Raw genomic sequence first — 26,549 nt, 5'->3', positions numbered from 1 at the left:
TGGTTGCTGGCTTCTTAGTACATCATGAAACATACTTGTTCAATATAGGTTTAACACACACACACACAAACACACACACACACACAAACACACTTTCTCTGGGTGCAAATAAGAGACCTACACAGGGTCGTATTCTTCAGGAATTAATACAGTTTAGGTAGAGGATTTGAGGTTCTGCAGAGTCTCTCAGATAAACATGTGGAGAGGTTGTGTTCATCCACATTCAGAGGAAGGGCTGACAGGGAGACACTGTCAGAGCTGGGAACACTGAGTGGGAACAAAGGGAAAACTGCCCCTGCTGCTTGGAGATCACTAGACCTGGTTAAATGGTTAAAATTTCTCCTCTTTCAAGATGTGTAAGTAAAGAGGGGAAAAACACCAAACATGTAGAACTTTACAAAAGTCGTATATAATATAAATAAGACCCACTGCTACAAAGTACTTTTAAAGAAAGGTGTGAAATCATCAACAAAACAAAAAGGCAACCTACTGAATTGGAGAAGATACTGGCAGATGATATATCCAATAAGGGAGTTCATATCTAAAATACATAAAGAACTTCTACAGCCCAACACCAAAAAACCTCCCAAACATTCCAATTAAAAAATAGGCAGAGGACCTGAATGGACATTTTTCCAGAGAAGACAAACAGATGGCCAACAAGTATGTGATAAGATGCTCCGTATCACTAATAATCAGGGAAATTCAAATCAAAGCCACGATGAGACATCATCTTACAACTGTTAGAATGACTAAAATAAAAAGATAAGAAATAACAAGTGTTGGTGAGGATGTGGAGAAAAAGGAATCCTACACTACTGGTGGAAATGCAAACTGGTACAGCCATTGTGGAAAGCAATATGGAAGTTCCTAAAAAAAAAAAACACTAAAAATGGAAATATCAACAAATATTAGTGATCCAATATTTCACTATTGGGTATGTACCCAAAGAAAAGGAAAAAATTAATATGAAAAGACAAATGCACCTCTATGTTTGTTGCAGCATTATTAACAATAGCCAAGATATGGAAACAACTTAAGTGTCCATCAGTAGACTAATGTATAAAGAAGATGCGGTATATGTACACAGTGGAACCTTAGGCATTCATAAAAAAGGATGAGATTGTGCCATTTGAGACAACATGGATGGATCTAGAGGGTAGTATGCTAAGTGAAATTGAGTCAGACTGAGAAAGACAAGTACCATATAATTTCACTTATATGTGGACTCTGAAACAACAATGAATGAACAAATAGGCAAAAAGCAGAATCAGGCCTATAAATACAAAGAACAAATTGATGGATGCCAGAGGGAAGTGGGGACAAGGGGTTGGGCAAAATGGGTGAAGGGGAGGGGGAGATACAGGCTTCCAGTTATGAGTGAATAAGTCAGGGGAGTAAAAGTCACAGCTTGAGAAGTAGCCAATTATACTGTCATAGTGATGTATGGGGACAGATGGCAGCTACGCTTGTGGTGAACATAATGCATAGACCCATGGAATCACTATGTCGTGCACCTGAAACTAGTGTAACATTGTGTGTCAACTCTACTCAAATTAAGAAAAGAGAGACAGAAAGAAGGAAGCAAGAATTTCAGTGAAATGGTGAAAGAGACATTTGAAGATCCTACAGTGTTGGCTTTGAAGTTGAATGGAAAAGCCATGCAGGAATGCAGACAGGAATGCAGACAGTATCTAGAAGCTGGAAAAGTCAAGGAAACAGGTTCTCCTTTAGAGCCTCCAGGAGGAACACAGCTCTGCTTGATTTTAGCCCCACGAGACCATGTCAGACTTCTAACCTACAGAAACTGGAAGGGTAATAAATTTGTATTGTTATATAAAAAAAGTGTGAATGTTCATAATAGTAAAAGAAGGAAATTTAGGATGCACATGCTTTGAGTCATTAAAAGACAAAAAAAATCTATGAAAGAGTATTTGAAGGGGGTCTTGATAAAGATCAAAAGAGAACGGCCATAATTAAGAAAAAAAAACCATAGAAATTAAAACTCCATTGCAGAATTAAAATCTGTATTGGAGTTAGTTAATTCAGAATCTTTTATGTAGTGTAGAAAAAAAGAAAACTATAAAAAGAAGTGATAGATTGGGAGATAGAATATAAAGCTATGAATAATTGGTGCCCTTAAGAAAGAGACTGAATGAGAAGAGTAAAAACAGTAATTAAGTATATAACCAAAGATATATAAAGAAAGTTTCTGGATCTAAAAAATTACCTTATACTATAGACCTAGGAAAATGTTCCAGGCAGGATAAATGAAGTTGGGGAGTCTTACATATATACTGGTGAAAATGTGAATTTCTAGTATAAAAACAATTTAAAGTTTTCAAGCGCCTGGGTGGCTCAGTGGGTTAAGCCGCTGCCTTCGGCTCAGGTCATGATCTCAGGGTCCTGGGATTGAGTCCTGCATCGGGCTCTCTGCTCAGCAGGGAGCCTGCTTCCTCCTCTCTCTCTCTGCCTGCCTCTCTGCCTACTTGAGATCTCTCTCTGTCAAATAAATAAATAAAATCTTTTAAAAAAAATGTGAATTTCTAGTATAAAAACAATTTAAAGTTTTCAAGCAAGAAAAACAAACAGGTTACTTGCAAGGTTATAAAACCCAGATTGTCCTAAAGGACCATGATGAGAATACTGAGGTCAGACACATTTGTAAAGTGGGGCCCAGCTAATAGTTTTAAATTGGTACCCAAATGAAATACAAAAACAAAAAAATAAAAGGACAAAAAACAATACCATGATTTTTCAGGTGCGTATTCTTGGGTTTACTGGCAAAGATTGGGAAATAAAAGAGCATTAAACTAATATTTATGCCACTATTGGATTTTATAATTAGAAAATAATATTAGTTCACATGATTTTGAAAAAAATGATTGTTAATGAAAAATTAGCTCTAGGTTGCTCAGATAATTAAATAAAATGAAAATATAGATATAAATGAGCTCTTTGGACATATATATATATGTAAGACTAAAAGTGAATTCTGCAAATGTTAACAGAGGTTAACTAGTTATTGAGACCATGGGTGACTTTTATATTCTCTCTTTGTTTTTCTATCTTTATAAACAAGATATTAAAGCTGCAAATCAATTAGAACAAAAACAAGCAATATTTTCTGTTTACAAAGGTGAAAAACAGAATCAGGTACTGTTCAAATATTCAACCAGGTTTGTTTTCTTATTGCATCTGTGAATAATCAGATGTGGACATCAGATGGGAACAAGGCAATAGAGTCTCTGAACCCATTTCTAGGTACTAATCATATTGATAATGCTTCAGGTTTGTCTCTTCTTTACAGAGCTATAAAATCTTTAAAGGGCCATTAGAGTTGCCTTATGTAATCCAAAAGGATATGTCATTCCCCACCTTTACAAAGCAGGGCTTATTATCTTAAGTAGACCATAATTTGTGATCGGTCTTCTAATGGCATCAGAGTGAAAAGGGTGATGTGCAAGAGAGAAATTCAGGTACAGAAAGCCTATAAATCCTGGAAGTTTAACTCCAAACTTAAATCTAGTTTCCTTGGGAGCTGAGCTGTAACACAATATGTCATGAGATGTTTTTAATCCAGAGGAGTCAGACCTAAGTCATTGAGATACATGGTAATAAATACAAAACCCACAACGACCATGACGAAATAGCCAAGAGACCTTATTGGTGTCCCCTAAGCCACACACTAATACCAGCTCACTGGATTTCAGCACACAGTGGGCAAAAAGAGGAAAGAAACTCAAGTATGACTGTCCTAAAATCAGAGAGGAGAAGAGTTTGTTCTAAGGCCTGAAGAAGTGCTGGTCTATGGCATCTGGACCCAGGCCTTCTAGGATGAGGACCGTCCATTTTTTTTGTGTGTGTGTGTGTTTTTAGGGAGTGTTCTTTTATTTTATTTTATTTTTTTTTCCAATTTATTTATTTTCAAAAAAACAGTATTCATTATTTTTTCACCACACCCAGTGCTCCATGCAAGCTGTGCCCTCTATAATACCCACCACCTGGCACCCCAACCTCCCACCCCCCCGCCACTTCAAACCCCTCAGATTGTTTTTCAGAGTCCATAGTCTCTCATGGTTCATCATGCCTTCCAATTTACCCAAAAGCACATACCCTCCCCAATAAATGGTGTTGGGAAAATTGGACAGCCACGTGCAGAAAAATGAAATTGGACCATTTCCTTACACCACACACAAAAATAGATTCAAAATGGATTAAGGACCTCAATGTGAGAAAGGAATCCATCAAAATCCTTGAGGAGAACACAGGCAGCAACCTCTTCGACCTCAGCCACAGCAACATCTTCCTAGGAACATCGCCAAAGGCAAGGGAAGCAAGGGCAAAAATGAACTTTTGGGATTTCATCAAAATCAAAAGCTTTTGCACAGCAAAGGAAACAGTTAACAAAACCAAAAGACAACTGACAGAATGGGAGAAGATATTTGCAAACGACATATCAGATAAAGGACTAGTGTCCAAAATCTATAAAGAACTTAACAAACTCAACACCCAAAGAACAAATAATCCAATCAAGAAATGGGCAGAGGACATGAACAGACGTTTCTGCAAAGAAGACATCCAGATGGCCAACAGACACATGAAAAAGTGCTCCATATCACTCGGCATCAGGGAAATACAAATCAAAACCACAGTGAGATATCACCTCACACCAGTCAGAATGGCTAAAATGAACAAGTCAGGAAATGACAGATGCTGGCGAGGATGCGGAGAAAGGGGAACCCTCCTACACTGTTGGTGGGAATGCAAGCTGGTGCAACCACTCTGGAAAACAGCATGGAGGTTCCTCAAAATGTTGAAAATAGAACTGCCCTATGACCCAGCAATTGCACTACTGGGAATTTACCCTAAAGACACAAACGTAGTGATCCAAAGGGGCACGTGCACCCGAATGTTTATAGCAGCAATGTCCACAATAGCCAAACTATGGAAAGAACCTAGATGTCCATCAACAGATGAATGGATCAAGAAGATGTGGTATATATACACAATGGAATACTATGCAGCCATCAAAAGAAACAAAATCTTGCCATTTGCGACAACATGGATGGAACTAGAGCGTATCATGCTTAGCGAAATAAGTCAAGCGGAGAAAGACAACTATCATATGATCTCCCTGATATGAGGGAGTGGTGATGCAACATGGGGGCTTAAGTGGGTAGGAGAAGAATCCATGAAACAAGATGGGATAGGGAGGGAGACAAACCATAAGTGACTCTTAATCTCACAAAACAAACTGTGGGTTGCTGGGGGGAGGGGTTTGGGAGAAGGACCGTCCATTATGATGTAGCCCCAGGTCCTTTTTCTTGCAACAGATGCACAGGAGAAAAAGACAAGCAATTTCAAAAAGAATTCCAATAGCATGAATCCAGAACAGCTTCTTCCTTCTGTGCAAGCCTGTTTTAACTTTCCTGCATTTCACCAAATGGTCTGTCCTGGCTCAGTATGGCTCAGTATGGCTTTAGACTTGACCCTTTCTTTAAACAATCTACCCTCTTAAGTGTAGAAATTCAACAAAAATAACTAAAGAACCTAAGCTAACAAGTTCATTGACTGATACACAAGTGGTAGTGTCTAATGCCAGCCTGAGATTTGGCAATGTAGGGAATCTAGACATGACCACTTTGCTTCTTTCAAGCTTAATAAAGACAGTTTGGCCTTCCTAGTTCCATACAGTTTAATTTTCCCAGGCTTCCTGTTGATTTTAAGAACAACCTCCAGCTTACTGCTTCCTCCCCGTTTCCCCACTGCTACATACAACGTCATGGGCTAACATCAGCAGCAGCTTTGGGGGGTTACAGGTAACATCAATGAAGAAGAATCAGGAGTGAATCCTGAATCCTGAATCCTGATTCAGATGAGTGAATCCTTACTTCCTTGGCCTCCATGCCCAACTCTAATCTGTTTGCCTCTCCAGAACCACGTGGTTGGTAGAACTCACAGGTTGCTGGATCCAAGTGAGGTCTTGGGGCTGTGGGAATCCGGGTGAGAAGAGTGGGTGGGGCCTTTCTTCCCTGTGGGCTGGGTAAGCCCTTGGGAAAGCGACACCAGAGACCCTTCTGATGAAGCAGTGGCTCTTGGGAAGAGCTTGGCTTGCAGAGGACTGTGTCCCTCACACTCTGCCAGACAGGGAGAAGGAGGTTCAAGATCAGCTTTGTATAAATATGCCAGATATTCCAGCCCATGGCAGGCCAAGAATTAGCTGAAAGAGTGGCCCGAGTCTTCCCAGGCAGCAAGCTGGGAGAGCATCAGACATGACCTCCAATGAATCAACAATGATAACAAAATAACAGCTGATCTAAGGGATCTTGCAAAAGAAAGGTGAGTAGTCAGTACAAATAGAATGCTTGCTTGGCAAAACAGAGTTGTAGGAAGAGACAGAAGATAACTTAAGCAAGAACAAAAAAATCAGAGTATTTAAGGAGATGCAAGAGTAGCACAAACAAGACTCTCTGTAAGTAGAACTAAATTGATTCAATGGCAGATCTGGAGGAGAAGATAATTTTTGAGATAGAAATTTGTAGAAAAATATCAAGAAAAGGAAATCATTAGGGAAAAGAAAGTTGGATCCATAAGACCCATTATATTCATTGTAGGAGTTCCAGAAGGAAAAAGAGGAACTGAAGAAAGAGAGTCAATAAATAGTAGTATGAAATGTCCCAAATTTGAAAAAGAGAGCCAACTGCACACTGAAAGGGCTCACCAGGTCCAGTAGCGTGCCTAAAAAAGGATGTACCGAGGCATGGTGTGAACTGTCAGAAAAAAATAGTCCTAAAGTTGAAAATGGGTAGAAGAGTTTGTTGGGTGATTTTTCCATGCAGTGTTGGGCTTGACTTTCTTTTAACTGAGCTATTCTACATGTCTGTACTGGCTGAGGGTGAGGTGTTGATTTTTGTTTGGGAGAGACAAAGTAATTTCTGTGTGATAGAACACATAACCCCACAGGATACAGTGTAGGGTACTGTAAGACATTAAACAGGTTTCTTTTTAATATACCCAGCAATTTTATCTGAACATTCCTTTATTAAGTTACCTGTATATACTTACCTTCTTGAATTCTCATTGAACCTTACAAAACATATTTTAGTGGTTTTCTCCTTATTTAAGGAGTTTAAAAAAATCACTGACAAGTGCTCATGTTGACTTGCACGAGAATCATGGTTTTACCATTTTGAAAATGATCCTTGTAATAGTTTTGGAGATCATCCACTGAAATGCCCAAGTGCACTCAACTGAAGACCTGCTTTGCTGGAAAAGTTACCTTATGAGCTGCTTATGCTCACTCATGGCTGTCTTTTATTGGCCCCCTGGAGTAGATGCCAAGCAGCAATGGAAGTTTAACTTGGCTGATGCTCTGTTTCTCGTTTCTTTCTTTCTCTGTATTGATTTTGTGGTTTTGCTTTTCTCTGGTTCCTACATGGTCAATAAAATCATGCCCCATTGGTGGCAGCAATAGCTGGGAATTTGGTTTTATGTTCTGACCACTGGTGATTTCTGTCAAATGGATGATGGAGATTTAGACTCTGAAGGGTGGAGTATGATAAATTTGATTTGTTCATCTTTTTGTGTTTGCCTCCTTGTGAGCTCAAAAAAAAAAAAAAATTGAAAAGTATTTTGTGACCATTGGGAAAGACAGCAGCTTTTCAGATCTAAACTGGTGAGTTTTTGTGTTTCTGGATTTACTTTTGTCTGCAGCTAAAGTCATACAACTGGGCCAAAAGTTATGTGTTTGTGTGTTTGTGATTCAGAAAAACCTTTATCTCTTGGGGGTGACTATGAAATACCTTCTTGCTTCTGGACAGTTAATAAATTAGATTGCCAGGTCTATTAAATTAAAAGAAACCTGTTCTTATTGGTTTTTAGGCATATATAAGATGCTGATACAAACTAAATATTCCCAGAATTCACAGAAAATAAAAAAATGAATTTTGTTTTTCCTTAAGGAAGTATTTTTATGTGAAATATTTATTTCAGTTTTATATGTGACGTATGTACTAGATTAGGATGGGAAAATGACGTTGGCTAACATATACTGTTTGAAATCTGCCGTTGTTAAAGGGTGGTCTAAGGAAGACCCTTCCAGAGTTCTGAGAGGTCCTCTCCTTCCTAACCTGTATAGGCCAGATTTTCCTCATATGCTTCAATCAGAACATTTCTCAACGGATTGAATGTAGAAGCAAGTATGAAAACTCAGCTGTTTTCTTGTAACCCAGGCATTTTCAAAGCCAGATATTTTTAAAATTAGAAAAAAAATTTAAGCCAGATATTTTCAAAACTGTAAAACAATTCCACCCTTCTAATTTTTTGGTTTTAGAAAAAATATAAGAAATAGAGTCATTTAAAATTTAAAATTCTATTTATGTTAACCTGTTTATTATTATTTTTTTCTGGGAAATTTTATTATTTACTTACTTTGTTAACCACTTCTCTAACCACTCACTCCCACTTTTTCTTTGTTTTCTCTTTGGTTTTCTCATTAGATGGCTATTGGAACTCCTGGAACTATTTTCTGGTTTCTTAACTTTTTCTTCTTTGGGTCTTTTCTTTTTTTAATTAACATATAATGTATTATTTGCCCCAGGGGTACAGGTCTGTGTATCATCAGGCTTACACACTTCACAGCACTCACCATAGCACATATCCTCCCCAATGTCCATAGCCCAACCACCCTCTCCCAACCCCTTCCCCCCAGCAACCCTCAGTTTGTTTTGTGAGATTAAGGGTCTCTTATGGTTTGTCTCCCTCCAATCCCATCTTGTTTCATGTTTTCCTTCCCTACCCCCCAAACCCCCAACTCTGCCTCTCAAATTCCTCATATCAGGGAGATCATATGATAATTGTCTTTCTCTGCTTGACTTATTTCGCTCAGCATAATACCCTCTAGTTCCATCCATGTTGTTGCAAATAGCAAGATTTCATTTCTTTTCTTTTCTTTTCTTTTTTTCTTTTGACAGAGAGATCACCAGTAGGCAGAGAGGCAGGCAGAGAGAGAAGCGGGGGAGGGGAAAGCAGGTTCCCTGCTGAGCAGAGAGCCTGATGTGGGGCTCAATCCCAGGACCCTGAGATCATGACCTGAGCAGAAGGCAGAGGCTTAACCCACTGAGCCACCCAGGTGCCCCTTCATTTCTTTTGATAGCTGCATAGTATTCCATTGTATGTATGTATGTGTGTGTGTGTATATATATATATTTCACATCTTCTTTATCCATTCATCTGTTGATGGACATATAGATTCTTTCCATAGTTTGGCTATTGTGGACATTGCTGCTATAAGCATTCAGGTGCAGATGCCCCTTCAGATCACTGCATTTGTATCTTTAGGGTAAATACCCAGTAATGTGATTGCTGGGTGATAGGGTAGCTCTATTTTCAACTTTTTGAGGAACCTCCATGCTGTATTCCAGAGTGGCTGCACCAGCTTGCATTCCCACCAACAGTGTAGGAGGGTTCCCCTTTCTCCGAATCCTTGCCAACATCTGTCACTTCCTGCTTTGTTAATTTTAACCATCTGACTGGCGTGAGGTGGTATCTCATTGTGGTTTTGATTTATATTTCCCTGATGCCCAGTGATGTGGAGCAGTTTTTCATGTGTCTGTTGGCCATCTGGATGTCTTCTTTATAGAAATGTCTGTTCATGTCCTTTGCCCATTTCTTGATTGGATTATTTGTTCCTTGGGTGTTGAGTTTGATAAATTCTTTAAAGATTTTGGATACTAGCTCTTTATCTGATATGTCATTTGCAAATATCTTTTCCTGTTCTGTCAGTTGTCTTTTGGTTTTGTTAACTGTTTCCTTTGCTGTGCAAAAGCTTTTGATCTTGATGAAGTCCCAATAGTTCATTCTTGCCCTTGCTTCCCTCACCTGGTGATATTTCTAGGAAGAAGTTGCTGCGGCTGAGGTTGAAGAGGTTGCTGCCTGTGTTCTCCTCAAGGGTTTTGATGGATTCTTGTCTTACATTGATGTCTGTCATCATTTTGAGTCTATTTTTGTGTGTGGTATAAGCAAATGGTCCAGTTTTATTATTCTGCCTGTGGCTGTTCAATTTTCCCAATACCATTTGTTGAAGAGGCTGTCTTTTTTCCATTGGACATTCTTTCCTGCTTTGTCAAAAATTAGTTGACCATAGAGTTGAGGTTCTATTTCTGGGCTCTCTATTCTGTCGCATTGATTTATGTGTCCCATTTTTGTGCCAGTACCATACTGTCTTGATGATTACAGCTTTGTAATAGAGCTTAAATTCTAGAGTTGTATTGCCACCAATTTTGGCTTTTCTTTTCAACATTCCTCTGGCTATTCAAGGTCTTTTCTGGTTCCATATAAATTTTAGGGTTATTTGTTCCATTTCTTTGAAAAAAAATTGATGGGATTGCATTAAGTGTGTAGATTGCTTTAGGTAGCATAGACATTTTCACAATATTTGTTCTTCCAATCCATGGGCGTGAAATGTTTTTCCATTTCTTTGTGTCTTCTTCAATTTCTTTCATGAGTGCTTTATAGTTTTCTGAGTACAGATTCTTTACCTCTTTGGTTAGGTTTATTCCTAGTTATCTTATAGTTTTGGGTGCAATTGTAAATGGGATCAATTCCTTAATTTTTCTTTTCTGTCTTGCTATTGGTATATAAAAATGCAACTGATTTCTGTGCATTGATTTTGTATCCTGACACTTTAATGAATTCCTGTATAAGTTCTAGCAGTTTTGGAGTGGAGTCTTTTCAGTTTTCCACATAAAGTATCATATCATCTGCAAATAGTGATAGTTTGACTTCTTCTTTGCCAATTTGGATGCCTTTAATTTCTTTTTGTTGTCTGATTGCTGAGGCTAGGACTTCTAGTACTATGTTGAATAGCGGTGCTGTTAGTGGACACCCTTGCTATGTTCTTGACCTTAGGGGAAAAGCTCTCAGTTTTTCCCCATTGAGAATTATATTTGCTGTGGGTTTTTCATAGATGGCTTTGATGATATTGAGGTTTGTACCTTCTATTCCTATACTTTGAAGAGTTTTGCTCAAGAAAGGATGCTGTACTTTATCAAATGCTTTTTCAGCATCTATTGAGAGTATCCTATGGTTCTTATTCTTTCTTTTATTAATGTATTATATCACATTGATTGATTTGTGGATGTTGAACCAACTTTGCAGCCCTGGAATAAATCTTGTTTGATTGTGTGAATAATCCTTTTAATGTACTGTTGGATCCTATTGGCTAGTATTTTGGTGCAAATGGCAAGATTTGCCATCTGTGTTCATCAGGATATTGGTCTGTAATTCTCAGATTTGCATCTATAGTCATCAAGGATATTGATCTGTAGTTTTCTTTTTTGATGTGGTCTTTGTCTGGTTTTGGGATCAAGGTAATGCTGGCCTCATAAAATGAGTTTGGAAGTTTTCCATTATTTCCAAAATATTTCCATTATTTTCCAATTTTTCCATTATTTTCCAAATAGTTTTCTATTTTTTGAAACAGTTTCAGGAGAATAGGTTTTAATTCTTCTTTAAATGTTTGGTTGAATTCCCCTGGGAAGTGTCTGGCCCTGGGCTCTTGTTTGTTGGGAGATTTTTGATGACTGCTTCAATCTTCTTGTTGGTTATGGGTCTGTTCAGGCTTTCTGTTTCTTACTGGTTCAGTTTTTGGTAGTTTATACAGCTCTAGGAATGCATCCATTTCTTCCAGATTGTCAAATTTGTTGGCATATCGTTGCTCATAATATGTTTTTTTTTTAAGATTTTATTTATTTATTTGACAGACAGATCACAAGTAGGCAAAGAGGCAGGCAGAGAGAGAAGAGGAAGCAGGATCCTCGCTGAGCAGAGAACCTGATGCGGAGCTTGATCCCAAAACCCTGAGATCATGACCTGAGCTGAAGGCAGAGGCTTTAACCCACTGAGCCACCAGGCGCCCCTCATAATATGTTCTTATAATTGTTTGTATTTCTTTGGTATTGGTTGTGATCTCTCCTTTTGCATTCATGATTTTATTTATTTGGGTGCTTTCTCTTTTCTTTTTGAGAAGTCTGGTGAGGGATTTATCAATTTTATGAATTCTTTCAAAGAACCAGCTCCTAGTTTTGTTGATCTGTTCTACTGCTCGTTTGGTTTCTGTTTTATTGATTTTCTGCTCTGATCTTTATTATTTCTCTTCTCTGTTGGGTTTAGGCTTTCTTTGTTGTTCTTTCTCCAGCTCTTTTAGGTGTAGGGTTAGGTTGTGTACTTGAGACCTTTCTTGTTTCTTGAGAAAGGCTTGTATTGCTGTATACTTTCTTCTCAAGACTGACTTTGCTGTGTCCCACAGATTTTGAATAGTTGTGCTTTCATTATCATTTGTTTCCATGAATTTTTTCATTCTTCTTAATTTCCTGGTTGACCCATTCATTCTTTAGTAGAATGCTTTTTAGCCTCCATGTATTTGAGTTCTTTCCAACTTTCCTCTTGTGATTGAGTTCTAGCTACAGAGCATTGTGGTCTGAAAATATGCAGGGAATGATCCCAATCTTTTGGTACCAGTTGAGACCTGATTTGTGGCCCAGAATGTGATCCATTCTGGAGAATTTTCTGTGTGCACTAGAGAAGAATGTATATTCTGTTGCTTTGGGATGGGATGTTCTGAGTATATCTGTGATGTCCATCTGGTCCAGTGTGTCCTTTAAGGCCTTTCTTTCCTTGTTGATCTTTTCCTGGGATGATCTGTCCATTTCAGTGTAGGAGGTGTTAATGTCCTCTACTATTAGTGTATTTTTGCCGATGTGTTTCCTTGATTTCGGTATTAATTAGCTTAAATAGTTGGCTGCTTCCATGTTAGGGGCATAGATATTTAAAATTATTAGATCTTCTTGTTGGACAGAACCTTTGAGTATGATATAGTGTCCTTCCTCATCTCTTATTATCATCTTTGGCTTAAAATCTAATTGATTTGATATAAGGATTGCCACCCCAGCTTTCTTTTGATGTCCATTAGCATGGTAAATTGTTTTCTACTCCTCACTTTAAGTCTGGAGGTGTCTTTGGGTTTTAAATGAGTTTCTTGTAGACAGCATATTAATGGGTTTTGTTTTTTTTATCCATTCTGATACCCTGTGTCTTTTGATTGGGGCATTTAGCTGATTTACATTCAGGATAACTATTGAGAGGTATGAATTTAGTGCCATTGTATTGCCTGTAAGGTGACTGTTACTGTATATTGTCTCTGTTCCTTTCTGGTCTACTAGTTTTAGACTCTCTCTTTGCTTGGAGGACCACTTTCAATATTTCCCTTAGGGCTGGTTTGGTGTTTTCAAATTCTTTTAGTTTTTGTTTGTCCTGGAAGCTTTTTATCTCTTTTATTTTCAGTGATTGCCTAGCTGGATATAGTATTCTTGGCTGCCAGTTTTTCTCATTTAATGCTCTGAATATATCATGCCAGTTCTTTCTGGCCTGCCAGGTCTCTGTGGGTAAGTCTGCTGCCAATCAATATTTTTACCATTGCATGTTACAGATTTCTTGTCCTGAGCTGCTTTCAGGATTTTCTCTTTGTCACCAAGGCTTGTAAGTTTTACTATTAGATGACGGGGTGTGGACCTATTTTTATTGATTGTGAGGGGGGTTCTCTGTCCCTTCTGGATTTTGATGCTTTTTCCCTTTCCATAACAGGGAAATTCTCTACTATAATTTGCTCCAATATGCCTTCTGTCCCCCTCTCTCTTTCTTCTTCTTCTGAAATCTCACCCAATTATTCTAATATTGTTTTATCTTACGGTATCACTTATCTCTTGAATTCTCCTCTCGTGATCCAGTAGTTGTTTGTCTCTTTTTTGCTCAGCTTCTTTATTCCCCTTCATTTGGTCTTCCATAGCACTGATTCTTTCTTCTGCCTCATTTATCCTAGCAGTAAGAGCCTCCATTTTTTATTGCACCTCATTAATAGCTTTTTTGATTTCAGCTTTGTTAGATTATTGTTCTTTTATTTCTCCAGACAGTGTCTCTCTAATATCTTCCATGTCTTTTTTGAGTCTGGCAGCACTTTGAGAATTATCATTCTGAACTCTAGCTCTGACATATTACCGATGGCCATATTGATTAGGTCCCTAACCTTTAGTATGCCTCTTGTTTTTTTTTTTTTTTTTTGTGGTGAGTTTGTCCACCTTGTCATTTTATCCAGATAAGAATATCTGAACGAGAGAATAAAATAGTACAAGAGTGGCAAAGACCCGAGAAAAATGTATGTCAACCAAGTCAGAAGAGACCCAAAATTGGGGGGAGAAAAAGGGAAAAAAATTAAAAATATATATTAGACTGGTGAATAGAACAGAGCCACCCACTTGTTTGGTTGTATTTTTGTCTCTTAGAATAAACTACCTCCCAAAATTTTAAAGAAAGAAATACACAAAAATAAGGGTAAACATGATAAAAGGATAGAATATGACTGTAAAGATGAAATAAAAAAAATTCTAAAAAAGGAATTGATAAGTTGATTGGGAAAGGAAAAAAAAAGAAAGTGGAGAGAATTTGCTCAGGCTGGAGACTAGAACAAAGCCCTGTGCTTGATTTAGGGTATATTTTGATTTATTAGAAGAAGTTGTATCCCAAAACTTTTTAGAAGAAAAAATCCTATATGTAAACAAAAAATAAGGTTAGATATAATATGACTAAGATAATGAAGGTTTAAAAAGATTTTTTTTTAAAGAAAGGTATTGTTAAGATAAACTAGTTAACAAACATTAAAAGAGGAAAGAGGAAAAGTTTAAAAAATAGAATAAGAAAAAAATAAAATTTAAAAAATTTAATTACCTTTGCAAGACTAAAGAATCATGGGGAGAAAGCCATGAAATCCATGCTTTGCTTTCCTCTCCTCTGGAATTCTGCTGTTCTCCTTGATCAGTGAGCTTGGTCTTGGCTGGTTTTTCTTGCTGATCTTCTTTGGGAGGGGCCTGTTGTAGTGATTCTCAAATATCTTTGCTGGAGGTGGAATGGCACTGCCCTTGCCAGGGGCCGGGCTAAGTAATTTACTTGGGTTCACTCGGGGGCTTTTTTTCCCTGAATGCTTTCTGTAGAGTTCTGGAGGATGGGAATGAAAATGGCGACCTCCCAATCTCTGGCCTGGAGTTGCTGAGAGCTTGGGGCACCACTCCTCAGTGAACTCTCAGAGAAAAGTGCTCAATCACTCACGTCACCCTGGTCTCTGGCCACACTCTGAGCTCACCCAGCCTGTGACTGACTGTTTCTGTCTCTGGCACATAGCCCCATTTGGAGTCTCCAAACCCAGCAGATTCATGCTGCTCTGCTCTTTGGTGGAGGAAGGTGGGTCTCCCCAGATCTGCTACTTGTGGGATCACTGCTCAAAGAGTGCCGTGGATCACAGTTTAAGGTAACCCCAAGCTGAGCGCTCACTCCTTGGCTTTGTCTCTGTAGTCGGCTTTCCTGCCGTGATACCTGTAAGCTCTGCTACACTCAGACACCCCCGACCCTTCTGTGACTCTGCAGTAGCTGAGACCACACCGCTCCTGCAAGGGCTCCATCCCTGCTTAGCCTCTGGAGTGATGTCCTTCAGTGGAGCAGATTTCTAAAAGTTTAGATTTTGTGCTCTGTTGTTGATCCACCACTTGCTGGGAGCTGGCTCCTCCCGCCATGGTCTATCTTCCCGTTGCTTCAGATTCACTTCTCCATAAGTACTACTTTTCAGAAAGTGGTCGAGTTTCTGTTTCTAGAATTGCTGCTCTTCTTCTTTTTGATCTCCTCTTGGGTTTGTAGGTGTTTGGAATGATTTGAAGACTATCTAGCTGAACTCCTGTGACCTGATGTCATCTCAGTCTGCTACTCCTCTGCCATCTTGACTCTCGACCTGTTTATTATTTTTAAATGGATTTTCTAAACTGCCACCTTAATTGCAAATATGGTGAATAGCAGTAGATATAACCTTCATGAAACAAACACTGTGGAATTCTCCACAATGTGAGAACCATGGCAAATATGAAACAAATGACTTCAGGCCTTGAAACTAATTTTATTGTAAATGTACTAGGCTTTTGAGGAAAAAAATATCATTATATAAACTGCTAGCCCAGGACATAATAAGAATCCAGGCTCACATAATGAAGGTGACTCTTTACAAGTTAGACCAGTTTAATAATTTTCTTTATCAGTGTTCAATATAGCATATATATATAAAAGATGATTTGACTATGTTTTCTCATGAGAAGACTAGTTTAATGTGAATGGTATGAACTTCCTAAACTTCCTGCTTTGGCTTACTAACCAAATAAGCTAACATTGCAGATACATAGTACTTAAGATTATAAAAATGTAAATTTGTCTTCATATCTCTGAGGACATTTTTATAGCAATAATTATATTTGTTATAAGTCTTTGAACTTATGTTTGAACATCATTTCCAAGATCTGTAGGCAACTTAAAACCTTGGAATTAAAATTTTCCATTAATCAGTAGATAATCATTGGATATACAGATAATTTATAAGTATTGATACTAAAACCTTAATTGTTAAACATAATTTCAAGTTCATATCCTTTTGTATATGATTTTGATACACCAAAAAGTGGCTATATCTTTGTGATCTTCATGTTAATGAACATTTTATTTTTGCCCGTTTTGAAGGTGTGAAAGGTATGTATAGCTGGAGAAAGTTTTGTTACCAGTATTCATGAATTTTGTAGACTGATAAAATCTTTAAATATGATACATTTCTCAGATTTCTATCTTTTAGTTTGCTTTGCAAAATAGAAGTTATTTTAGTTAGAAGTTATAATTAATATGGGTGCTTGAGACTATAGTGGAAGCCACAGCGAGAGGGAAATATAGTCATGGAAGTACTTCTGTTTTTCAAGAAAAAAAAAAGTGATTTATCCTAAGTTAAATGTCACTTTGTTCCAGAATATAAGAGAAAATAGTGAGGGATAAAATCTGAGTGTGTGTATAGCAAGTTGTAGAGAATTTAAGGCAAGAGAATTTCATTTGACTTGAATTATAATAACTAAGTCTGAAAAGAAGCTATGTAATGTATTAAAATTTTGGCAAAGTTTTTCCTGTTTTGAAGAATTTATTCATGATAATTTAAGGAACAAAAAGGAGCTTGTGAAGTTTTTACTGCCAAATATCATCTTAATGAAAAACATTCTAGTTTTCTTCTAGTTAAAATGATAAATTAGTCTAAGAACTTCTAATAAGGGGTAGTAAATTATTATTCTGCACCCTCTGTGAAATCTATTCAGATAGTGGAGACTTCATATCTCATTAGAATAATTTTTTCTACTTTGTACTTTCATGATGTCCTTCCTTTTTTTAAAAAGCAAAAATACAGAGCAAAGTTTTCTCACTTGTGAAAGAGCTAAAATTTCTTAAAAGCATGTTATCTTGTTGAATATGTTTTAAGGTACTTTATTGAGACTTTGATTATAGAGATAACTGAGTATTAGTCTCAGAATCTATGATGGTATCTTCACCAGGTGATAAAATCTCCTCTAATAATTCTTTCAATTTTACCTACCCAAATTCAGACCCCAAAATCAGAAAAGTAAAATCAGCATGTCTTTGGCAGCTAAAATTACCTTTGAGAAAATCAGGGGTCCATGGAAAATTTAAAAGTTTTATTATTTTACCATATAAAGAAGAATGTTCGAAATAATTAGGAGTGTTTGGTATGTTCCATATTTCACAATTAGTTTGATGCTATTTTAAGAACTACATGAGAATAATTGTCAAATCAGAAGACTTGCTCCATCTTCTCTTGTTAAGTTTGTATAGATAAAATATTAATATAAAAATTTCAGAAATTGTACATTTTATGAGAAGACCCTTGAGATTTATCATTAATTTTATTCTCAGGAAAAGCATAGATCAAACCCTTACAAAAATAGTTTTGTACTGTGCCCCATTAAAAAATATTATTTACCTCCATCCTGATACTATTGGTCACTGTAATTAGTTGACCCTTATCATCCAACTTCATTATTAAGCAAATTTCAGCTTCTGGTAGGTATTTGCCTGAAGGCTCTACTATAAGCTACTAGTTAGTAAAATGTATTTCAACAAAGAAGAACAGTTTCAGAGCCTTATGGGGTGGACCGTACCAGGTATTCTGTGGATACTTGAAAGAATAGACAGTTGGATATATTCTTCTGAGCTTTCACTGCTTAGACAACTTTCAGAGTTTATCAATGGACAACATGAGGAATTTCAGGACTCTTTCTAGTCCTAAAGCAGATATACATGAGGAAGGCAGACTTTTTTTGGTCCAAGGTCCAGTGGAACAAGAATGAATTACTTGGGACTAAATAAACTGATATGGAAAGTTAAATTGTGAATAATGGAAATGTCATTAACATTATTTTTTCCATTCCATTTTTTAATGGATATATGAGCAGTTTCTTTCTTTTTGTTCATAAATTATCACTAGCTCTCAATTTAGTAAACTCTGTTTTTTTTAGTTGTAAATATTTTAATGGTATCTGATTTTTATTGACCCTCAAAATTTGGAAACATTTTATTTCATGTTCAACACTATATATAGTGTTGAAAAAAAACTATATATAGTTAAAAAATTTGCATAGGTTCAGTAAAAATCTGTCTTCCTTCGGCCAGAATAATATTGAGCAAATTGATTATGCAACTGAGTCCATACATGTAGTGTCATATCTGAGAATAAATGTCATTCTATCAGGCATGACATACCCACCTTTCATAAACAAGGTTTGGTTTTATATAAAAAGACTGTTATCTGCCATGTGTTACTTCTCAAAAATGTCACCTGATAAAAGACTCCAATAAAATAAGAAATAAACCACGTCTGAAAGTAAAATAAGAAAAGATGAAGAGAGAAAACAGTGAGAACCAATTTAAATTATCCATTAAATACAAAATGATTGGTTGTCTGGAAGCATGTAAGAGCTTAAATCAGGTCTCCTGCAATGGGAGGAACCTACTATAAGAAAAATTCAAATAATAGTCTTGAGCAAAATGTACTAAAATTTAGCAAACTATCTCAATAAAAGCAAGAATTAGGTTAGAGGGAGCAGAGTAAAAGCATTTCAAATGTCTCATGGGGCAAGGGGAGGGCACAGGAAGTAGTGTAGAAGTATCTTCTTATTCAGCTGGAGAACATGTTTGTGGGGATAATGTTTGGTATCAGATTTCAAATATCAGTAGAGACAAATGCACTTGATTATGAGAGCAGGTAAATGGAAGGTCTCTCAAATTAATAAGGAAAAAGTGGAATGAGTAGTAATAAGATTTTATCAGAAAAAAATGAGAAAAGGAAGTAACATCAATGAAAAATTAGTAATAAGTATATAAGAAAGTTGGAAGAGATAAGATAAAAATATCAGCTATTTGACTTAAGTATAAATGCACTGTATTCTATCACTAAAAGAGAGACTATCAGATTGAATTAAAACCCAAAATGTGGCCACATGACTCTTAGAAGACATATCCTTAAGGAAAATGAGTGTTGAACATAAAGAACAAACAAAGACTATCAGGCAAATGCAAAGAAAAAGGAGCAGAGGGCACCTGGGTGGCTCAGTGGGTTAAGCCGCTGCCTTTGGCTCAGGTCATGATCTCAGGTTCCTGGGATCAAGTCCCGCATCGGGCTCTCTGCTCGGCAGGGAGCCTGCTTCCTCCTCTCTCTCTCTCTCTCTCTCTCTCTCTCTCTCTGCCTGCCTCTATGCCTGCTTGTGATCTCTCTCTGTCAAATAAATAAATAAAAATCTTTAAAAAAAAAAAAAAGAAAAAAGAAAAAGGAGCAGAACTGGAATATTAACAACAAGAGAGGTGGGATTTTTAAAAATTTTTTTAATAAAATTTTTAAAAAATATTTTACTTATTTATTTGACAGACAGAGATCACAAGTAGGCAGAGAGGCAGGCAGAGAGAGAGGAGGAAGCAGGCTCCCTGCTGAGTAGAGAGCCAGATGCGGGGCTTGGTCCCAGGACCCTGGAATCATGACCTGAACCAAAGGCAGAGGTTTTAACCCACTGAGCCACCCAGGTGCCCCAGGAGGTGGAATTTAATGTTAAAGGTGCTAAACCTAAAAACAGGAAAATGCTCTGATAAAAGGCACAGTTTATGTGGAAGGCATAGCTCTTAAAAACTTCTTTGCAGCAAGTAAAACTATTGGAAATTTGAGAAGATTAAAGACGCAAACACCGTTCGCGTGGAAGACTTCAATACACCTATTACAGAAATAAGAACACAGATAATTCAAGAATACACTTAATAAGCATGCCTAGTTCGGAGAAAATATTTTTCATCTACGGAACAATGACAAAAATTGATCATGTATTTGGCTACAAAAAATATTTAAAAATTCAAAAAAGCAAAGAATAGGGCGCCTGGGTGGCTCAGTGGGTTAAGCCGCTGCCTTCGGCTCAGGTCATGATCTCAGGGTCCTGGGATCGAGTCCCACATCGGGCTCTCTGCTCAGCAGGAAGCCTGCTTCCTCCTCTCTCTCTCTGCCTGCCTCTATGCCTACTTGTGATCTCTCTCTGTCAAATAAATAAATAAAATCTTAAAAAAAAAAGCAAAGAATAATAGATATCCTTGAAGTTATATTGTCTGATGGTAATCCTATAAAATTAAAAAGAATTTGAAGTTCTACAAAAAATTTTTAACAAGGTCTACATAAAAACTCATACTGATAGATCATCCTGTATCAAAAAGAAAAATCAAAAGGACAACCATGGCTAATGCAAATGCAGTATCCTATTCTAAAATAAAAGTTATAACCATTGTGTAAGAGAGGGAGAGGTTGACATGCTTTTCCCTTTTTCATACATATGAAAAAGTTTTAAAATTTGAAGTTCATGAGTAATGGAGATTCTATAACACATGAGAGTAATACTCTGTACCCCCTATTTTCCCCTCTTAGCTGAGGTATTCAAGAAAAATTGCGTTCATCTTGGTGATGGCATGCTTGCTACAGTCTGAAAGTTAATAGGCACTTTATTTTTTCACTGAGTGATGAATAGATTGAACCAATGAATGAAATAATGACTCATTACACTAAAATATTAGATGGGACTCTGCGTTGAGAAATCTGTATTTTTTTTTTAAGATTTTATTTATTTATTTGACAGAGATCACAAGTAGGCAGAGAGGCAGGCAGAGAGAGGAGGAAGCAGGCTCCCTGCCAAGCAGAGTCCTACTCGGGGCTCCATCCCAGAACCCTGGGACCATGACCGGAGACGAAGGCAGAGGCTCTAACCCACTGAGCCACCCAGGCGCCCCAAGAAATCTGTATTTTTAAAGGAGATTAGTATATGTCACAAAGTGGAGAAAGGGCAGTTGTAGAATATTTTGAAACACTTCTGTGGAAGGACTACTTGTAAATCCTCTAATTCCAGCAGGCTTGCAAATACCTAACCTTCCTATACTCTGATGTTTTTTATATTTTGGAGCTCTAGAATACTTGTCAGGCTTCTGCAGGTGTCTTCAAAGTAATCAGCTGTTTCTATCCCCATGACTTGCAGAGGTGGGGGAGGTGTGAGGAGAACCAGTTGCCCCTTCCCAGTCTTGACAAGAAAATCACCAGTTGCTTGCAGAGAAACCTCCAGGTTCATGCACCTTTGCTTCTGGGAACCAAAACCTGATACAACCACACAGAACTTTATTATTTGGCTGTGTTCATGAACATCATTCTCCTGTTTGATCAAACTCAATAGAATGAATTTTAAGAATTCAGGAAACTCTTGCCCAGGAAGATAAAATTGCAAATAACTTTGTTGTTTTTTTCAGGGACGTTCCCCAAATCCATTAGTCTGAGCACTAGACTACTCAATTTATCCTCATCACTATTTCACTATATATATATATATATATATATCCACCCATATATATATATTTTCAGGATGATAGATAACGTCAAATGACTTTATTCTCCAAGATTCACTTTGAAAACCTTACTTTGGTGTGTTCACCAATCCTTAACTTTTATGTCAAAAACTTGACTTATCCTAATCAAGTTCCCCTCCATCTACCTGTATTAAAAAACCTGCCTAAATCAGTACCCTAAAGCCTCATTGCATGGCCTATCTTTGCTCTCCTCCCTCCGAAGTGCTACTAAAAATGTTTCAAAGATGTGACCTCCTGCACTGCATTAAGCAATACACTCAATGTTGTTCTTTCAACAGGTTGTTCTGGAGACGTTTTCAGGAAGTCAGTATCTAACAATCTAGAAGTAGGAAATTGTCCCACAATTAATGAAACAATTTCAGACAACTGAGGGTCTGATTGACTTACGTTATTTGAACAAATGGCTTACTTTCTGCAAAGAACTTTTCGGTTTAATTATGTGACACTGGTGTGCGGGAGCCCACTTGTACTGGCTCTTGCTGACTTGCAGAGTCAATTTTCAAATAACAAAGTATTTGCAAGCTGTTCATTAAATTATCGCTAGCTTTAAATTAGCCATGAGAGAAGTATTTACAGCAAATACTACAAATCAGAGAAGGGTAGACCAGCATACCACTGGTTTATTGCTGGATTATTTTCGTGAAGGGTCCTTAGAGTTCCTGTGCTTATTTGGGGAGATAGGATGAGAAACGTCCCCTCTTAGAGATAAAACATTTAAAGCCTCAATATTATCAGGAATGTATTCATATTTTTCTATTTCAAAAAATTATTATGGAGAATGATACATGTACCAGTAGAAGAATTTATTAAGTCTCACAGCTTTGATATCTTCCTAATTCTGTCACTTTTACTCTACAATTGATCAAATTTTAATAGGGGAACTGAATGCCTAAAAAGTTCTACATGTAGGAGTTTTAAGTTATTTAATATATTGCAGAAAATCAGCTTTGAAGGGCAAGTCTATAAAGGAACACCCATGTGAGGAAAGCACAGCCAGTCCCAATGCAGGGGCTGACTTCCTTCACTGTCCAAGGTCTTCAGCACAGCTTCTGGAGTCATTCCCCCATGCTCCTAACTTCTGAGATGTTAGAAGAGGATTTGCTCTGTAAAATAGGCTGGAACTCTAAAAGAAATAACTTTTACTAATAACATCGATTAGAAAAGCAAAAATAAAGTAAAAAAAAATCAGAAAATGATGGTGATGCATTATGCATAATGCTTAGCAGAAAAGCAAAATCATCCTTGCTTTCTTCCTCACCTTCCTGTACGTTTGTTCTCTGATTGGAGGAAAGGGCTGCAGTGAGGGTTGGCCGGAGTTTCTCTCATAGAATGCTGGACGGTAAATAAATGGATAGGTGAGACTTGCACATATTTTATTATTTATTATTGCACATATTTATTTCCTGGACTGTATTTATCCCTTCTCTGGGAACACACTGATTCAAAGTATATGTGACAATACAGCCAGGAGAGCCGTGTAATGCCGTCGGTCTGTCTGTCTTTCTTATTTTCTTTTTGTTGGAGGGTGTGAGTTATTAGAATGAGATCAGCCCTGGGGGAATTTGATTGATAAAGCACTTAATATTCAAACGTAGTTATTGTGCCAATAACTCTCCTTGATCTTGGCAGCAGAATAAAGCAACTGCACCTTCCCAGTGCAAGTGAACAAAAACCAAATAAACCTCTGAGATCCCGGGTGAGTGCTTGTTTGTAATGCTTTTCTTTTTTACATGAACCTTTGGTTCCCTAACTAAGAGACAAGCAGAGAGATAAGAAAGTAGGATGTTGGGACACCAGGGTAGCTCAGTGGGTTAGAGCCTCTGCCCTTGGCTCAGGCCATGATCCCAGGGTCCTGGGATTGAGCCCCACATCGGGCTCTCTGCTCAGCAGGGAGCCTGCTCCCCCCTTTCTCTCTGCCTGCCTCTCTGCCTACTTGTGATCTCTCTCTCTCTGCCAAATAGATAAATAAAATCTTCTAAATAAATAAATAAATAAATTTATACAAATAAGTACCCAAACGTTCTACTTTTTTTTTTTTAAAGATTTTATTTATTTATTTGACTGACAGAGATCACAAGTAGGCAGAGATGCAGGCAGAGAGAGAGAGAGAGAGAGAGAGAGAGAGAGAGAGAAGCAGGCTCCCTGCTGAGCAGAGAGCCCGATGCGGGACTTAATCCCAGGACCCTGAGATCATGACCCTGAGCTGAAGGCAGAGTCTTAACATAACACACTGCGCCACCCAGGCATCCCATATTTGTATACATTTATAACATCACAGAACACGAAGGGACCTTTGGGTAAACAACACTAGTCTCTGAAATTATGGAAAAAGGAGCGAAGGTCAAAGTCATATCCTTAATATCACATAGTTAGTAGCAAAATTAGGACCAGAGAGAGCAAGTGAGTTTCATATTACTAAAAAATATGGACTCAAAGTTATACTGGTTTTGGCAGTAATGACTGATGTGATGTTGGGTTTATAAATATATAGATTTTAAAGCTTTCCCATTTTTCTCTTCCTAACTCTCTCTCTGCCCCCCCCCCCCACCGAACTTTTTCTTTTCCTTCCATCATCCTTAAAATAGGTGCAAGTTTTCCAAAGATGACAACACAACCTTTGGAGCTGAACAAAGTAACTTCAGATTTCCCTCCTTTATTGTTCCAGGGTCATTGGCGAGCAGCTTGACAATCCATGTTAGAGTCCAGCATGAATGTCCATATGTGGAAGTCCATCTAAGTCTCAAATAAAGATAATGGAAGAGTGGGAAATGACAGATTTTCCAAACTGGCTTCCAACAGGTAACACCCACCATATACGACTGGTTTTTCAACGAGTCTGGGAAGACATAACCTGCTGATTTAATTTACTATTCCCCAACCTGTGGTCTGAAGATGTATTTAGCCATACTTATCCTGTGGGTAAACTCCGTACGGAAAATTACTTTTGGAATTAGCCACATTACCTCCTTCTGGTCACTAGAGCATCGTTCAGTAAATTGCTTCTTTAGTGCTCCTTAGCGGCCGGAATGAATTAATGAAGTTACCACTGCACTGTGAGAATCTGGCAGTTACTTGTGAAAAAAGAAGACCTTCCATATTGCAAGCATTCCTGAACAGTAATTCTGTTTCTCGGTCTATTCGTCCATTCAGCAAATACTTGTTGAGTGCCTACTGTAGAGTGCCTACCGTAGGTAGGCTCTCTTAGGCACTGGGGAGACAAGTCCAACAAAAGCAGTTCCTGATGCCAAAAAATAAGTCTAGCAAGGAAGTGGCAGATGACAATTAAATGTAGTGTGATATTGCCTCATTGCACATGCCCAAGGATTACCTAAGCTGGCCAGGCTGCAGTGGTGACAGGGGCTGTGGGCAACAGAGGCAAATATGATGCCGGTGGTCACCGTGCTGGGCAGTGGTGTTAAGGGTGCAGCAGGGAATCACAGAAAGCTTCTGGAAGAAGTAATTGCTGTGCTGAGCTCTAAAGGATAGAGAGGAATTAGCCAAATGAGGGAGGAATATGTTTCTGTATTCTTGCCCCTGAGTGCCTCAAACATGGATACAATGCATTTTAGCTCCAAAGTCCAACTCAGGGGCATGAGAACAATTCCAAATTCTCATCATAAAGCTCGGCCTGGCCTTCGCAGTGTGTGGTGTACCTCTCACGCATGCATCATCACAACTTGCTGCACGTTTGTAACCTATGCCATCGGAGAATGTATTACCGGCCATGATTTTTGGCCCCGTGTCAGTGCTTGATTCAAGGCAATACCTTCTCCATCGCCTTTGCTCTAGCGAGAAGTATGCCATGCATCATCAGACCGCCTGGTAACATTGACACTTTTATGTATCCCTGAGATATAATTTCTGTAGCTGAAAGGCCAAAAAGTTTGTAGAGCAGGATTTTGGAGAAATAAGCAAAATGAAGACAACCTGTTAAATTCTTTAGTGTTGATGCACTTTACAAAAAAATGGCATTCCGGGGACTAAGGTCACTGAGGTGAGAAAAATGATGTATGAGGCTGTCACATAAATCTCATCTGTGTCCTTTGATTTTTAACCTGCTCCAGGTCTGTAGGGATTTAAAGTATCTGGCCAACAGGAATAAGGCAGGCAAGATAGTCCTCAAGGAATCCTCAGATGAAATGTAAATTATTTTATATATCTCTTGCTATAGGGACCAAGACCAAGAACTCAAGAGGTCACTCTTGATACCCCAGCCCATACTGGACTTTGCTCACCATGTCCACACATCCACTTCTGATCTCTTGACAGTGTTTCCCTTTTAGTTCTCACCAACATGCTCTTTGTTTCACTAACAAATATTATTGCCTTCAGCAACCTTCCGAGGCATCAAAAACTAAATATAAGATATTCATCTATAGATTTATATGCATATATATGTTTATCTAAGAGATCTACAGATAGATGTCTTCCATAAAATTGATTGGTGGTAGAAAACACTACCTATTTTTAGTACTGATGTGAATTGAAATGATGAATTATCAAGCAGGTAGTGGTTGAGGCTTTCTAATATTGGCGGCTATCATTTAGTAAGTGCCTGCTCTGCGTCAGGCATTCTACCAATTTGTTGTCATAAATGAAAGGAGAATTTCATGCTTATAACACCCTTATCAGGTAGGTATTATCTTTCCACCTACATGTTCACAGAGTGAAGGGATTTTCAAAGATCACATACC

The 26,549-nt window shown here is 37.8% G+C and overlaps 1 long non-coding RNA gene across 1 annotated transcript in view; it reads left to right on the top strand.

Annotated features, from left to right (window-relative positions):
- LOC122893454 overlaps positions 1-24,619 on the top strand; it is a 36,620-nt gene extending 12,001 nt beyond the window's left edge. Inside the window, exon 3 of the long non-coding RNA XR_006381634.1 lies at positions 24,521-24,619. This is a non-coding gene — a long non-coding RNA (uncharacterized LOC122893454). The remainder of the gene's footprint in view (positions 1-24,520) is intronic.
- The last annotated feature ends 1,930 nt before the right edge of the window (positions 24,620-26,549 follow it).

The sequence above is a fragment of the Neovison vison genome, chromosome 13 (genome assembly GCF_020171115.1).
Source record: "Neovison vison isolate M4711 chromosome 13, ASM_NN_V1, whole genome shotgun sequence".
NCBI classification, from domain to species: Eukaryota; Metazoa; Chordata; class Mammalia; order Carnivora; family Mustelidae; genus Neogale; species Neogale vison.
This window is presented reverse-complemented; position numbering and strand designations above follow the sequence as displayed.